Source organism: Castor canadensis, chromosome X (assembly GCF_047511655.1).
Source record: "Castor canadensis chromosome X, mCasCan1.hap1v2, whole genome shotgun sequence".
Classification (NCBI taxonomy): Eukaryota; Metazoa; Chordata; class Mammalia; order Rodentia; family Castoridae; genus Castor; species Castor canadensis.
In genome coordinates, this window is record NC_133405.1 from 93,851,487 (window position 1) to 93,866,964 (window position 15,478).

The 15,478-nt window shown below is 35.1% G+C and overlaps 1 long non-coding RNA gene across 3 annotated transcripts in view; it reads right to left on the reverse strand.

Moving 5' to 3' along the window:
- Positions 1-1,026: 1,026 nt before the first annotated feature.
- LOC141419400 (uncharacterized) overlaps positions 1,027-15,478 on the reverse strand; it is a 45,960-nt gene continuing 31,508 nt past the window's right edge. The window contains exons 4-6 of one of the 3 annotated variants that reach the window (XR_012444161.1): positions 10,026-10,277; positions 4,812-4,882; positions 1,027-4,384 (exon numbers count right to left, since the gene is read on the reverse strand). This is a non-coding gene — a long non-coding RNA (uncharacterized lncRNA). Of the gene's footprint in view, positions 4,385-4,811; positions 4,883-7,619; positions 8,563-10,025; positions 10,278-15,478 lie in introns of those variants that run through there. The other 2 variants (XR_012444163.1, XR_012444162.1) reach the window with 2 other exon arrangements.

Genomic DNA, 15,478 nt, shown 5'->3' on the forward strand with positions numbered 1-15,478 from the left:
ACCCTAATGTGCAGTGTAAAAATGGATAAAACAAAGCTTAAAGACCAAGCAAATTTGAACAAGATTGAAGAGGCTAGAAGTTTTTGAGATGGGATAGGAGCGCACACACTCTGGCTTCAGTCTCCATTCTTTTTTTTTTTTTTTTACTTTATTTTTTATTTATTTTTTATTATTCATATGTGCATACAAGGCTTGGGTCATTTCTCCCCCCTGCCCCCACACCCTCCCTTACCACCCACTCCGCCCCCTCCCTCTCCCCCTTACCCCCTCAATACCCAGCAGAAACTATTTTGCCCTTATTTCTAATTTTGTTGTAGAGAGAGTATAAGCAATAATAGGAAGGAACAAGGGTTTTTGCTGGTTGAGATAAGGATAGCTATACAGGGAGTTGACTCACATTAATTTCCTGTGCGTGTATATTACCTTCTAGGTTAATTCTTTTTGATCTCACCTTTTCTCTAGTTCCTGGTCCCCTTTTCCTATTGGCCTCAGTTGCTTTTAAGGTATCTGCTTTAGTTTCTCTGCATTAAGGGCAACAAATGCTAACTAATTTTTTAGGTGTCTTACCTATCCTCACCCCTCCCTTGTGTGCTAAAGCTTTTATCATGTGCTCAAAGTCCAATCCCCTTGTTGTGTTTGCCCTTGATCTAATGTCCACATATGAGGGAGAACATACGATTTTTGGTCTTTTGGGCCAGGCTAACCTCATTCAGAATGATGTCCTCCAATTCCATCCATTTACCAGCGAATGATAACATTTCGTTCTTCTTCATGGCTGCATAAAATTCCATTGTGTATAGATACCACATTTTCTTAATCCATTCGTCAGTGGTGGGGCATCTTGGCTGTTTCCATAACTTGGCTATTGTGAATAGTGCCGCAGTAAACATGGGTGTGCAGGTGCCTCTGGAGTAACCTGTGTCACAGTCTTCCCAAAAGCAACATTAATGTGACTTAATCCAAGAAGAGTCATGATTCATACATCCTTTGGAGCTAGTCAACCTACTACAATGCCCACAGGTGTCAATACACAATATTTATGCAACTAGATTCATATATTTTTATTGGGATATGTTTATTGTACAGGGGGAATTCATTGTGACAACTCCAAATTGGCTTATATTGCACATTGATTAGGTTGTCCCCACCATATCTCTCCCTCTACCCTCTCCCGTCCCACTTCAAGCAATTGCAAGAGGTTTCATTGTTCTAGTTCATATAGGTATAAGATTCATGTTCTTTTAAATGTCCATGAAAGCCATAGGTGGAGCCAAATAAAGGCGTGTTTAAGAGTTATCAGCAATGGCTAGCAAGTGTATGGACTATATGCCAAAAAGTAATCCAAAAGGAAATCAGAAAAATTAGATTCTTTGCCCTGAACACAAAAATCTAGGACTTCCCTTGTTATAAGCTATTTTTCCAGAGAAAGTGTGCCTAGCTAATGGGAATGTGATCAAGTTAGTAGTCACTGGACTTTTATTTCCTTGGCAGTACTCACAGATATCTAGCGGTCCAACCAAACAGGATCAGAAATGCCTTCTTTCTTTTGCCATATGCCTTAATAAGATTTCTCTGGCAGCCTGACCAACATAAATGGCTTTGCAAGAGCTGGAAAAAGCATACACACATGCACACTAACTCTGGGACTTATTTTAACAGTATTCTCTAAATTTTAAAATATTGCCAGTAATCATTTGTAAGAAAGGCTGTGTAATACAGACCAACTAGAACAAGTTTCATCTTTTGCCATGTGCCTTAAAGATGACTTCTACACCTATTTAAACATGATGTGAACAGATTTGTACATGTGTCCATGGGAAGTTTGCATGCTAATAATTGCTCCCTGAAATATTAATATTCAAAATTTTTAAAAAATTGCAAATCACCATTTCACCAAGCTATGGGACCATAGCTCTCCTTTTAAGTGTATTTTCATAATGACAATATTACTTTCAGTGTAAAATATGAGTCCTGGAGGAAGAAAAAGATGAAAATGTGGAGGAAGAAAAGACCTCAGTGTACAAGATGAAGAGATCATCAAGCATCTTGCATCCAGTTGGGCCTGTTACTGTGGGTGTCTTAACATTACAGGAATTTGTTCACATTAATTTACTTTCAAATGTTGAGCTAGAATATATCCCATTATATAAATGTCTTCCATTTTGCTAGTGGATGATATGCCCATCTAATTAAGAAAACATAGATCCTGGAGAATTCTATCCCATCAGTGCCTTTATATGTATGCTCATCTGCTTCCCAGGAATATATCCTATAACTTTCATCTCATGCTTTTAAACAGTTGGCACCAACCCATCTGAACATAGATTAAAAAAGCTTGCAAAATCCTTGTGGCCAGCTATTTGGAGTAGCCACTCTGTGGGAAGAGCAACATTACTAAGAAAACACACATGACAGTGTTGAAAAAGTTTTAGACTTAGTTATGTTTGGATATATGGATGTGTTCTTTATGTGTATTAGATATAAGGTGATATATAATAATGCATACACATTTGAAACTTGGTTTCTTTAGAACATTGTTGTTTGACCTTCATACTAATTGTGTTAAAAGTGTAAACCACCTCTATGCAGTGCCATGTCAACAAATCTTCTAGTTCAGTAAAGCCTAGTTACATATTGATATTAACCCCATTTTATAATGACAAAACTGAGACTTTAGAGATTGTGTCTTACTTAGGAGCTCTTGATAATTCAAGAAACTGGCAAATGGATAGCTGGTTTAACACAATTTTTAAATGGGTTTTACAAAGTGAAAAATATCTAAAGTTTTTTGTAGAAAAATCTATAGCTAAATAACCTACCATAAACAAATTATTTCTTCCAGATATTTTTTATTATAAATTTTTATTAGGATATATTCATTATACCGGGGGGGGGGTTAGAAGTGATAATTCTGATCAGACTTATATTGTACATTATTTACATTTCCCCATTGTCTCTCTCCATCTTCTCTCCCCTTCAGCCCCCATCCACCCCAACCAAAGCAACTGCAAGAGGTTTTTATAGTTCTGTTCCATATAGGTATATGAAGTCCATCTACCGTATACCATCACCTTAATTTCCTTCTTTCACTCTCCCTCCTCCCAGTAGTACTCCCCCCTCCCACATATACTGTGCCTATTTTACAGTCCTGGTTTTTATTATTAATATTTAAGTTGATGTTCCAGGTATTTTTAAATGAAATATTTACATGTCTCAAACGATGGATAAAAGTAGCAATTCACTAGTGAAAAGGTTTCTAGAATATGATTGACATGTGCCCATGAAATCTGTCCCTCTCACTTTCCTTATTCTCACTCTAAGACAGTAATTTTGCTGCTATTTTTCATACTGTGGTGGCACACTGGATTTCTTTAAGGGAAGCTGCACATAGGGCTTTTGGGCCTAAGTATAACTGTGTTTTAAAAAAAATAAAGGTTTGTTTCACTATTCCGGTACAAAAGGATGTTACAGGCTCCCAAATCCTTCAGTTATTCTATCTGAAAATTATACTTTAATTCTTACTGAAATCCTATTCGGGATATAGACTTCATATTTAATCATTAGGTAGTGCTCACTGCAACATGCAGTAAATGTTGGTGTGTTGTGGTTGATCTCTACACTGTCATTTTAAAAACAAGTTCCATAACACAGGAAAGTAAACATATAGATATTATTAATATTGATAGTGGGCCAGTGTTCTTGAAGCACAATATTCTTTTCATATATTCTTTTGATCTTTACATTTTACTTTTTAAAAACAATTTTGAGGTTTGAACTTGGGGCCTCATGCTTGCCAAGGCCACTGCTCTACCCCTTGAGTCAAGTCCCCAACTACTTTTCACTTTAAAATAGAATTTACAGAAAATTTAAATAATAGGTAACAAAAATAACTCACATTTATTTCATGTAGCTTCATCAATTTTAATAGTTCTTGCTAGGCTGATTTCTTATCTTTTTCTCCATTCCTCCCTCACTTTTTCCCCTCTGTACATACACACATGCATGTGCTCTTTTTCGTATTTGTTATTCATATTGCTGAATATTTAAAATTAAATTTTAGGTACTATGATGATTTTTACCAATAAATGTGATTAACTGAATAATGAAAACATATAATATTTAACTATATAAGCTGTATTTTCCCAGTTGTCTTATAATTTCTTTACAGGACCTTTTTCAGAACCACAGTCCAGTCACAGATGATACATTGCATTTACTTCTCCTATATTTTAATTCTCCTTTAATCTGTACCAGTTCTTCATTTTTCTTTGCTTTTGATGATGCTGTGAAGTTTCATTAGTTTAGTTGTTTTGCAGAACAGTCATCAATTTTTGCTTGCTTCATATATTCTTTGTTCTTCATTTCACTCCATGTTTATTCACTCCTGTCCCAAAATACAATAGATACTAGGGATATAAATACCAGTGATCATCATGACTTTAGCCTTGGCATGACAATCCAGTCAGAGACAACATACCTCTGATTTAATGTTTTAGGCGAATAACCAATATGTATAATTATTGATTTAAAATGAGAAATATCATAACAAGACCAGTCATAGATAGGTACAAATGGTTCAATTAAATTGTCTCAGGACAGTCTTGGGAAAGAATGGAGAGGACATTTTTATATATCTGCTTTCCTTTTTTGTGGCAGAAAAGTTTTGAAATGATTCTTCTGCTATTTTTTTTCATTGCATTTATTGCCATACTTGCTTAAACCTTTTATTTAATAACTGAGGGGATAAATATTATTTTTCCTAATTCCTGGGTCATATTTCAAGACTTAAAATAATAACTGCTTTTACTTACAAGGGCCAGAGACAGGAGCTGATCAGCAGACACCAGCTCTTCAAAAGACTGCAAGTAACTCCCAGATGGACCTGATGTAAAGGAAGAGATTCAACTGAAACTAGAGCCCTTTCTAGTGCTAAAAGTAGGTAGTAGTGCTACTATGAATGCAAACCCTGAGATTTCTATTTTCCACTATATTCTTTAATAATGAGGAAATTATACTACTATTTCAATACCTTATATTCACATGTCAGGATTCTTTGAAACGTAGTTCAGAACCCAAATGCCTATCTAGACCTGGTGAGATAGAAGCACATTTGTACAAAATCAGATTAAATTATGAAAAATGAAAGCATTTCATTATTTTTATACTTTTGTGTCTAAGTCCTTCAACCAACAGCTAGTAGTTTCACATAATTTTGTGAAGGGCTGCTTTTCACAAATACATAACACCTTTGTAATAAATAATAGCTTACATTTTGATTCCACATGTTGATAGAAAAGTTTTAAAAGTATTGTGAATATATAATTGCTCACAAAAACTGGATTGCTTTTCAGTATGTGAAGAAGCGTTCTTCTTAAGTACACCAGAATTATGGATGAAAGTGAGGAAAAACCATTATATTACCCTGTATGCAAGGCTAAAATAGACAAAAGAAGTATTTTTTACTTATCTACAGTAGAAATGGAACAAATATAACACCATCATTTCTACATATTTCACTCAAGCAATTCCAACAGTGACATCACTGTTTTAGCTCTCCTATATTTATTATTTCAAATAAAGCATCTAAATGATACTTGTTAAAACATTTCTATTGTTTCAACTTGTTTTTCTTGGTCAAATTTGTATAGAAGTATACAAAATTCTTCCTGTCTGCTTAAAATTTCCCTTAACTTTGTTCATTTAATCCGTTCTGAGTTTAAGAGTCTTATATATATCCTTACTTCACTGGAATGCATTATGTCTCAGAAACACCATTAACGTATGTGAATCTGAAGAACGTGAAGGTTGACTATAAGACAAAAGGTCACCTTTGGGATTCTGTTTTGGTCCCTTTTATAAAATCCAAATGTCATTTGTATACCTAAATTTAGTGTTTTCTTGATAAAGCCGTGCCAATTCATATTCCCAACTGTCATGTTTATATTATAGATGAAGGGAAAACACAACCTTAAATGAAGACCAGTTACAAACAGGCATATGCTGTCTTTCTATCAGACATTTCACTGTTAAATTCCTCACAATAAACTTTTACAGTTTTCTACAAAGAATTCTTGCACATTGTTAGTGAAATTTATTCCTAGTCTTTGATGCTATTGAAAATTGCAAGTTTTGAAATTTTATATTTTATTTGGATTGGTATGCAAAGCAATAATCCTTGAAAGTGGATTTATCTCATAGTCTTATTAAATATACCTGTTAATTCTAAAATTTTATCTCTAGATCCTTTTTATCAATGCATCTGCTGAGAAAATTATTAGTCTGGTAATGCATGATTTCACCGATAAATAATCTATGTGCTCATCCCTGAGCCTCCACTTACTTTTTCACCCCCACTAAATAAAAGAGCTGTACAATAAGAAATGCTATTCAAAATCTATCTTACTTAGGAATGACAGGAGATTATTAATGGTCATTATATTTACATAAGTTTACTATATTTTTCTGACCTCAAATGATAAAAATATGTGATTCAAATATAAAATGGAAATATGTGTAAAGTATCACAATCTCACACAGAATAAGCAAGGGATCCATATTCCATGATACTGCCTGAAAAGTATTAAGTCCTAGGTAGAAGAAAAGTTGTAGAAAATGGGTATATGCTGAGGCAAAATTGCTTTGGTCCTATCAGTCCTGTCTCCTAATAAGCTATGGCATGAAATAACCATGGGTTTCCATTTTGGTTCTGACATGCACTAAGTATATAGTGGTAGGAAATACACTTACATTCTTTCATTTTTTTCTCCATTTCTAAAATAGAAATTTACATTAAATATTTGTTATGATGAATAAGAGAATTTATGTTTTGGATATGAAGTACCCCCCAAAGGCCCATGTGTTAAGTAAAGTACACTCACAGTGGGGATACATTGAGAAAACCCATTGAACATCAACTTAAATATTAACAATGAAAGACAAAATTGTAAAATAGGCACAGTATGGGGGTGGTACTTATGGGAGGGGTAGGGGTAAATGAAGGAGATTAAGGTGAAGATACATGGTTGTTGGACTTCATATACTTATATGAAATAGAACAAAGAAACCTCTCAATTGCTTTAAGTGGGGCGGGGAGGGGATTGAGGGGGAGAGACGATGGGGTGATCTAACCAATGTACAATATAAGCCTGATTGAAATTGTCACTATGAATCCCCCCCATATAATGAATATATCCTAATAAAAAATTATAATAAAAAAGAGGAAAAAGTCCTATGTGTCGTAGGCTTGATTCCCTATTATCAAAATGTGATTGGGTCCTCAATGTGCTAGACTTACCAAGATCCACTGAGGATTTTAGAGCTGATGGGCTATTAGGAAGTGAGCACTTGTTGGCAGAAGTAGGTCACTTGGGGTGAGGAGTCATGACTTTGAAGGGTATATCCTGCTCCTGGCATCTCAGTCTCTCTTACCCTGTTTGCTGGTCAACAGGTGATCGGCTTCCTCTGCCAGGTGCTTCCACTGCCACTATGTCCTGCCTCACCTCAGGCTCAACTCAATGCAATCAACTGACCTTAGACTGAAACTTCTGATACCATGATTCTCCTTTAAGATGTTTCAACAGATTTATTGTCATAGAGAGAAAAACTGATTAACACAGGGATATAGCACATGAATTTGGCATTACAATACAAATGAATTTAGTTCGCTAGCTATAGTCCATCTTTTCACTTAAGTTTTAAATATTTCCATTTCAATCTCCTTTGTAATCCATTTCTATCAAGAGATACTCCCTTTGAACTTCATGTACGGTTATCATTTTCTTTTAAATTAATTTGATTTAAGAAATGAATTTAAATATATTAATTAAATCATAATGTATTATACTTGTTACCAAACAAGCTAATAAATGTACAGTTGGTTTGTAAATGACAGAGGTGTGACAAATGCTGCCCTAAGACATATTATGTGCTGAGAACTGCCCATTGCTGTGTGTAATGCCAAGGAAAAGAAGTCAATATCCTGAGCATTCAATTCTGCACAACACCAGAGTCTGTCTGTCAAGGTGTCAAGTAGTGCCTATACAACATTTCATGGGTTAACACAGCCACAGGGGCCACTATTGCAATGGATAGGTTCATAAATTTGTCTGGTAAAGAGATAATGAACTGAAATGAATTCAAACAGTATATTAGTTACAAACACAGAAAAAGCAAGATCATCATTGTGTCAGATCCTTGCTTCCCTAGTCCCATAGTTTAACACTAAATCAGAAGTAGTTGGTAACACATATCACAGGACACTCTTCTTAGAGCTATACTCTAAAGCAAAGCAAGACAAAGTGACCTGTGCTCAGGTGGAACTGGAAATGGATGTGAAATGGCTTGTGTCAACCCCAACAAGATAAGGGAGGCAGGTGAGAAATTGTTTAGTGGTAGCTCCTCGCTAAACTACTTGCCTCTCCTTTCTCCAGGGAGAATTTAAGAATGTTCTTGCAAGATCCAGTCAGATTACATTCTAGCCTTGGCCACATGTGCTATGTTGTTGACATGCATGGACCCAAGGGCAACACGTCCACATATAGTGGAACATCTTCCCTCCAGGATCTGTTAGAAAAAAACAGCAGTCAGTGCCTATAAACATTACATTTACAATGTTGCTTCCTAAACTGTGGAGATGTTTTTCCTGTTTGAGATCATTACAAAAGATGGGTTAAGCCATACATGTCAGGAAACATCTGGGATGCTAGAAACTAAAAGACCAATGACACATGGTCCTTACTATGAGGGATATCATACTGTGGTAATTAGATACTATAAACTGAAAAACATTTGAATTACAAATGCAGAATAACAGGAAAGGGACCCAGTAAAAATCAAAACAAAATATAGTAAATGGGGTAGCCTAGAAGCAAGAATTAAACACAGAGGAGGACTCACTGTCACAGTGAAAGAGGTCAGCTGACATACTTGATGGTTCTGACATGTGGCATTTATGCCTGCCATTTAAAAGCTGAACTAACTTGATGAGAAAATTTGTTTTCCTTCTAAATGGATTTACAGACAGCCTAGTCTGTTCTTCTGCCATTTGTGCTTTTTACTTTTATTTTCTTTTACATTTTTATTAGCATATATTAGTTGTACAAAGTGTTTTCATTGTGATGTCCACATACATTCATACAATGTGCTCTGACCAAATTCACCCCCTCTATCAATCACTCTCATCCTTTTTTCCCCTTTCTTAATACAATTTTAAAAGGTTACATTGTTCTATATTCATACCATTCCAGATATCTCTTTGTTTTTATTTACATGGGATATCACGGTCCATCCTTCAATTTTTTAACCTATTTGTCTTTTAATACAAACTGAGTCTTATTAGATAGCATTAGGTTGGATTATTTTTAATCTATACTGCCAACCTTTTTTAATTGGTGAGTTTAAGTCCTTTATGTCTAAAGTGATCACTAATATAGAGGGAATTATTTCTGTCATTTTGCTATTTGTTTTCTGACTTATCTTTTCTTTCCTTTGAGACAGAGTCTTGCTATGTAGCACAGGCTAGCCATGAACTTGAGATCCTCAGCTTCCTGAGTGCTGATATTTCAGTATGTGCCATCACACCTAGAGCTATGTCTTATCTTTTTTGTTACCTCCTGCAGTAGTCTTTTTGTTTGTTTTTCTTCATAGTGGGTAATTTTTATTCCACCCTTACTTCCTTTTCTTGAATTTAAACCAATAAAACTTCAAGAGCATACAAAACACTTTTCATACATACTCCATCCAACTTCATGCTTGGATGAAAAACTTCATTCTTTTTCAAAATATGTCTTTATGTATTGTCTGTACACTATCACAAATTTATAATTATTGCTTTTGTGCATTTGTCTTTTAAATCAGGTGAAAAACAGAGCAGTGATAAGCCAAAACTATAATGATACCTGTATTTTTAATGATACCTATATTTTATGATTTTATAATTATATCAATACTTTTATCAAAAGCCTTTATTTCTCCACATGGTTTCAAGCACTGTCTTCTATCTTTTCATTTAAGCCTTAAGGACTTACTTGGCACTTTTTGTAGAGAAGTTCTGCTAGTGATGAATTCCTTCAACTTTTGTTTATCTGGGAATGCCTTACTTTCTCCTTCACTTTTTAAGGATAGTTTTGCCAGGTACAAAATTCTTCATTGACAGAGTTTTCCATTCAATGCTTAAATCATGTCTTCCCACTGCCTTTTGAACTCTGTGGTCTTTGACAGGAAATTGGCTGTTACATTATTAAGGATCATTTATATACTGAGAGTTCCAGTTTTATCATCTGCAAAACAGGAATTATAAAACTTACTATTGCCTGATAGGAGAATTACAGAGAGTTCCTAAACACCTGAAGATATTTTTTGAATGGTTGTTTTGAAGGACTAAGAAGGGAAGACACAAGTGGAGTGGAGATGGACACCAATGATCAGTAGGTCTAAATATATCTTAGACCCAGCCTCCCCTTCCCTGTTTTGACCCTTGAGCATCCTTTATTCCTTTTAATGGCCTGTATTCTCAGTCACATTCAGAGCCTCCCTTTATAGACAATAGTTTAGTGTGACAGAGCCTACTAATGGCTCTCCATTTTAGTGGGATTGTAACTGCCTGGCTGAAGTCTACTTCACAAGCTGCCCTTCAGCTAACATGGTCTGGTTAACAAGATATGGCCAGTGTGATGGAGGGAAAATGATGTGCACAGCCTCTGGCTTAGGGTCTTTTCTTCATCTTGCAATTCCTTTATAAACAAATTTACTAAACAAAGAAGGAAACATAAAGTGTTGAGGCACAAAATTCAGCTATCACTCTAACAATGTGATCTGTTTTAACTACATACATGTAACTTTTCTTTAAGGATTGTACAAGGATAATAGCATTAAAATAAATAACAGTTGAATATTAGAAACATTATCATAAACAAATCAAATAATTTCTGATAATTTCTAACTTTTTCCTTGTTGGCATTACTTTGATTACATAGCAATACTTAAGTGAAATGCTACTGGGTATGAAAAATTATGTAAACTGACTTTCCTTAATAACATTTACTATAAGCCATAGATTTCAGAATATGCAACAATAATATCATTTCAGTTATTTCATAGTAAATTTTATACACAAAAGTTGGTTAATAATTTCTAACATTTAATCAGAATAAAATGATATCTAAAATTATATCCGTAACCAACTCTGCCAGTGGTTATCTCTGCAACCTGGGGAGAGTAACTAGTCAACTCAGAGAAGTTTTTCTCTGAAGTAAATCATACAGTTTTGTAAGGTTACTTTAAAGACTTTGCATTTTGTTACAAACACGCTACTTGATTTCTTTGGATTTTTGCTATGAAAATTGATCAGGAAAGATACACAGTAAATAAAATTTCCCTAGTCCCACTGAGAAGCAGAAAAGGAATACACACACACACACACACACACACACACACGCACGCACATTTTAGGAACATGTATTTTTAAGTGGATTCAATAGTTCTTTCATAAATAAAAATCAAGGTATGGCTATAGTCAAAAAGAAATATCTAAGTTATAATTAGTATAGTTTTTTTAATTTAAGGTCTCATGTTTGTACACACACATATGTGTGGAGATGGATACACACACTCTATTTCAGCATAAAAACATACTGTATCTGGCTTTCTTAAGGAGCCAGTTAGTAAGAAGATTAATTCACATTCATTGGATGGTACCATCTGTGGATGTCTGTGTAATGGTTGTAGATATTAATTCAAAGTTTCCTTGGGTCTCACTCAAGGTCTCTTATTTCTCTTTAGGTGCTAGGGATAAAACCTAGGGGCTTGACATATGCTAGGCAAACGTTCTACCACTGAAATTGTCCTCCAGCCTATAAGTTCCATATATTGTAGAAAGAAAATAGAGACTGGAAATACTGAAAAGAGCCAGAGCTCAGTGGTTGCATTTGCCTATTGTGTGTGATGCCTACACACACACACACACACACACACACACACACACATACATACATACACACATACACACACACACACTCACTGAATTGACATTCTGACATTTAATACAAAAATTTTGACACTTCTTCATATCAGTTCTTTCAAACATTTTTGCCTATGGACCATGACATGTACTTTTTACAATGGAAGCAGAAGCTAAAGGACTTAGACATTACATAATTCAACTTGATTGCTATTTTAAAAAGAAAAACTTGCAAATTTAGAGGATTTTAAACATTATGATGTATTCTGCTTTATGTATTTGAGGAGGGACAGTGCTGGAGTTTGAATTCAGGGCTTTGCACTTGCTAGGCAGGTGCTCCAACACATGAGCCATGCCTCCAACCCTTTTTTGCTTTATGCCTTTTAAAAAATTTTTAATTTTTGTTAGCATATAATTGTTTTACTGTGGGTAGATTGTGGTATTTACAAAAGTGCTTACAACATGTCCTAGTTAGATTCATCCTCTTCATTATTCTCCTTTGTTTCCCCCTACTCCCTACTTAGAATAGTTTCAACAGGGCTCATTGTTCCATTTTCATACATAAGTACATATTTTCCACCATATTTGCCCTCTTCACCCTTTCCTTATGTCCTCCTCCTCACACCTGTACCAACCCCATACAGGATCTGTTTTACTTTCATGTCCTTCATTTTTGAAAAAAGTCATTTTGTTTGTTTAAGATAGCTAAACAGGGAGTTTCATTATTACATTTCCATGTGTATTTGTATTATATCCCAAATTGTTTCACCCTTTCTATTTTCTGCTTTCTACCTTAGTTCCCTTCTTAGGATAATTTCAACAGGTTTAATTATTTTTATATTCATTCTTATATAGAAAGTACATGAACCATATTCATCCTCTTTACTTCTTTTTACTTCCTTCTTTTACCGCCCCCCTCCCCACCCCCGTTAGTGCCCACCCCTTAGAGTGACCTGGTTTTCATTCTTACTCTACATTGTTTAGTGGGATTTTTGTCTTGGTATTATACCCGTGCATGTATTGTGCTTAAGTCAATATAACTCCCCTCCACTGCACTTCCTTGCTCTTTTCCCCCTAGCCTGTGTTGTTTGTTTCCAGTGTGTTTCACTGTGTCTTGTTTCTACACAGATGTGATGTACTTCATTATTTGTTGCTACCTTTCTTTCCTTTTTAACTCCTCCCTTGGTCTCCTCTACCAGTCCTGCTTTTGAATGCATGCTATATATTTATTTCTATGTATATATAATATTCTTTGTATTGGCCTATATTCCACATATGAGAAAAAACGTAGCCTTTGGCTTTCTAAAGCGCGCTAACTTCACTTAAGGCGATGTTCTCTAGTTCAATCCACTATCTTCAAATGACAAAATTTCATTCTTCTTTATGGCTGGATAAAATTCCATTGTGAATAAATATCACATTTTCTTGATGAGCATATTGACTGTTTCCATAACTTAGCTATTGTGAATAATGCTGCAATAAACGTGGGTGTGCAAGTATCTTTATTGTAACCTGACTTATACTTCTTCAGGTATATCCCTAGGAGTGGTATTGCTAATTGTATGGCAGTTCTATTTTTAGTTTTTTGAGCAGCCTCCATACTGTTTTCTACAGTGATTGTACTAATGTACATTTAAACCAACAGTGTATAAAAGTTCCTTTTTCCCTACATTCTTGCCAACATTTGCTGTTCTTTGCATTCTTGATGATAGACATTCTAACAGGAGTGAGGTAGAATCTTAGCATGGTTTTGATTTGCATTTCCTTTATGGCCAGGGATGGTGAGTATTTCCTCATGTGGCTTTTGGCCATTTGTATTTCTTTCTTTGATAAAGCTCTGCTCAGTTCATGTGCCCATTTCTTCATTGGGTCATTGATTTTGGGGAAGTTTAGTTTTTTGAGCTCCCTGTATATTCTGGTTATTAATCCCTTGTCAGATGTATAGCTGCCAAAGATTTTCTCCCATTCTCTGGGTTGCCTGTTCAATCTGGTGACCATTTCCTTTGCTGTGCGGAAGCTTTTTAGTTTCATGCAGTCCCATTTGTCAATCCTTTCTCTTAGTTGTGGAGCCATTTGACTTCTATTAAGGAAGTCATTGCCTATGCCTATAAATTCCAATGTATTCCCTGGTCTTTCCTGCACTAGCTTCAAAGTTTCAGGTCTTATATTAAGGTTCTTAATCCACATTGAGTTGATATTTGTGCAGGGTGAAAGACATGGATCTAATTTCAGTTTTCTAGATTCAGACATCCAATTTTCCTAGTAACATTTGTTGAAGAGGCTGTCTTTTCTCTATCGAATATTTTGGGCACCTTTGTTACAAATCAGGTGGGCGTAACTGCATGGATTCATAGCTGGGTTTTCTGTTCTGTTCCACCGGTCTTCATGTCTGTTTTTGTGCCAGTACCATACTGTTTCTATTGTTAAGGCTCTGTAGTATAGTTTGAAGTCAGGTATTGTGATACCTCCAGCGTTGCTCTTTTTACTCAGTATTACCTTGGGTATTTGTAGTCTTTTGTGCTTTTGTGCTTACATATGAACTTTAGGGTTGATTTTTCAATCTCTGTAATGAATGTCATTGGAATTTTGATGGGGATTGCAACAAATATTTAGATTGCTTTCTCTTTTTTTTGATATGATCATGTGCTTTTTGCCTGGGACTGACTGTGGACCGTGATCCTTCACATAGCCTCTCACAAGTGTGCCCCACCACGCCCACCTCTTTTCTAGAGATGGAGTCTCGTAACTTTTGGCCAGGGCTCAATTTGAGCAAGATCCTGCAAATCTCCACCTCATGAACTGTTGGGATTATACATGTGTGCCACCATGTCTGACCCTCTGTTTTATTTCTATGAATTTATTTTCCACTTAAGAAAACAGACTTGTGCTGCAGGCATGGCTCAAGCAGTAACTCACCTGCCTATCAAGCATAAAACCCTGGGTTCAAACCCCAGTACTTTCAAAAAAGAAAGAAAAGGAAATAGAGTTCAGTTCTAAACATTATTCATGCTTTTTGCTAGAATTCAAAGATGGTGTTTTCTCTGGCAAAATTGTCCCAGAACAAAGTAAATACTTTCCTAATTTACAGCATAAACTTCCTTTAATGTAAGTATGTGATAATTAGGATATACTATCAATCCTTTAAATTTCATAAAAGCTATTATTAAGATGGTCATTGTGGCTATTTTGCAGATGTTTCATCTTAGTTAATTATCAGTTATTTTAATCTTTATCAACTTCATCACCACCTTTTAAAATAAATATTTGCTGTATAATATGTTTAGAGGTTGAAAGAAATATAGAGAGTTTAACAGGTTGAAAATGAGACCATCTCACTTTAGGGATTAATAAATCCATACGTATTTTAGATAAAAAGATTTGAGGAATTTCAGTATTTAAAACCTTTCTTTTCTATCACTTATTTTTGTAGACATAATGCTTTTGCCATAATATTCACTATTTTAAAGTATATAGTTCATTGGTTTTCATCAACTAGTTTGTGCATACATAATTCTATAATGC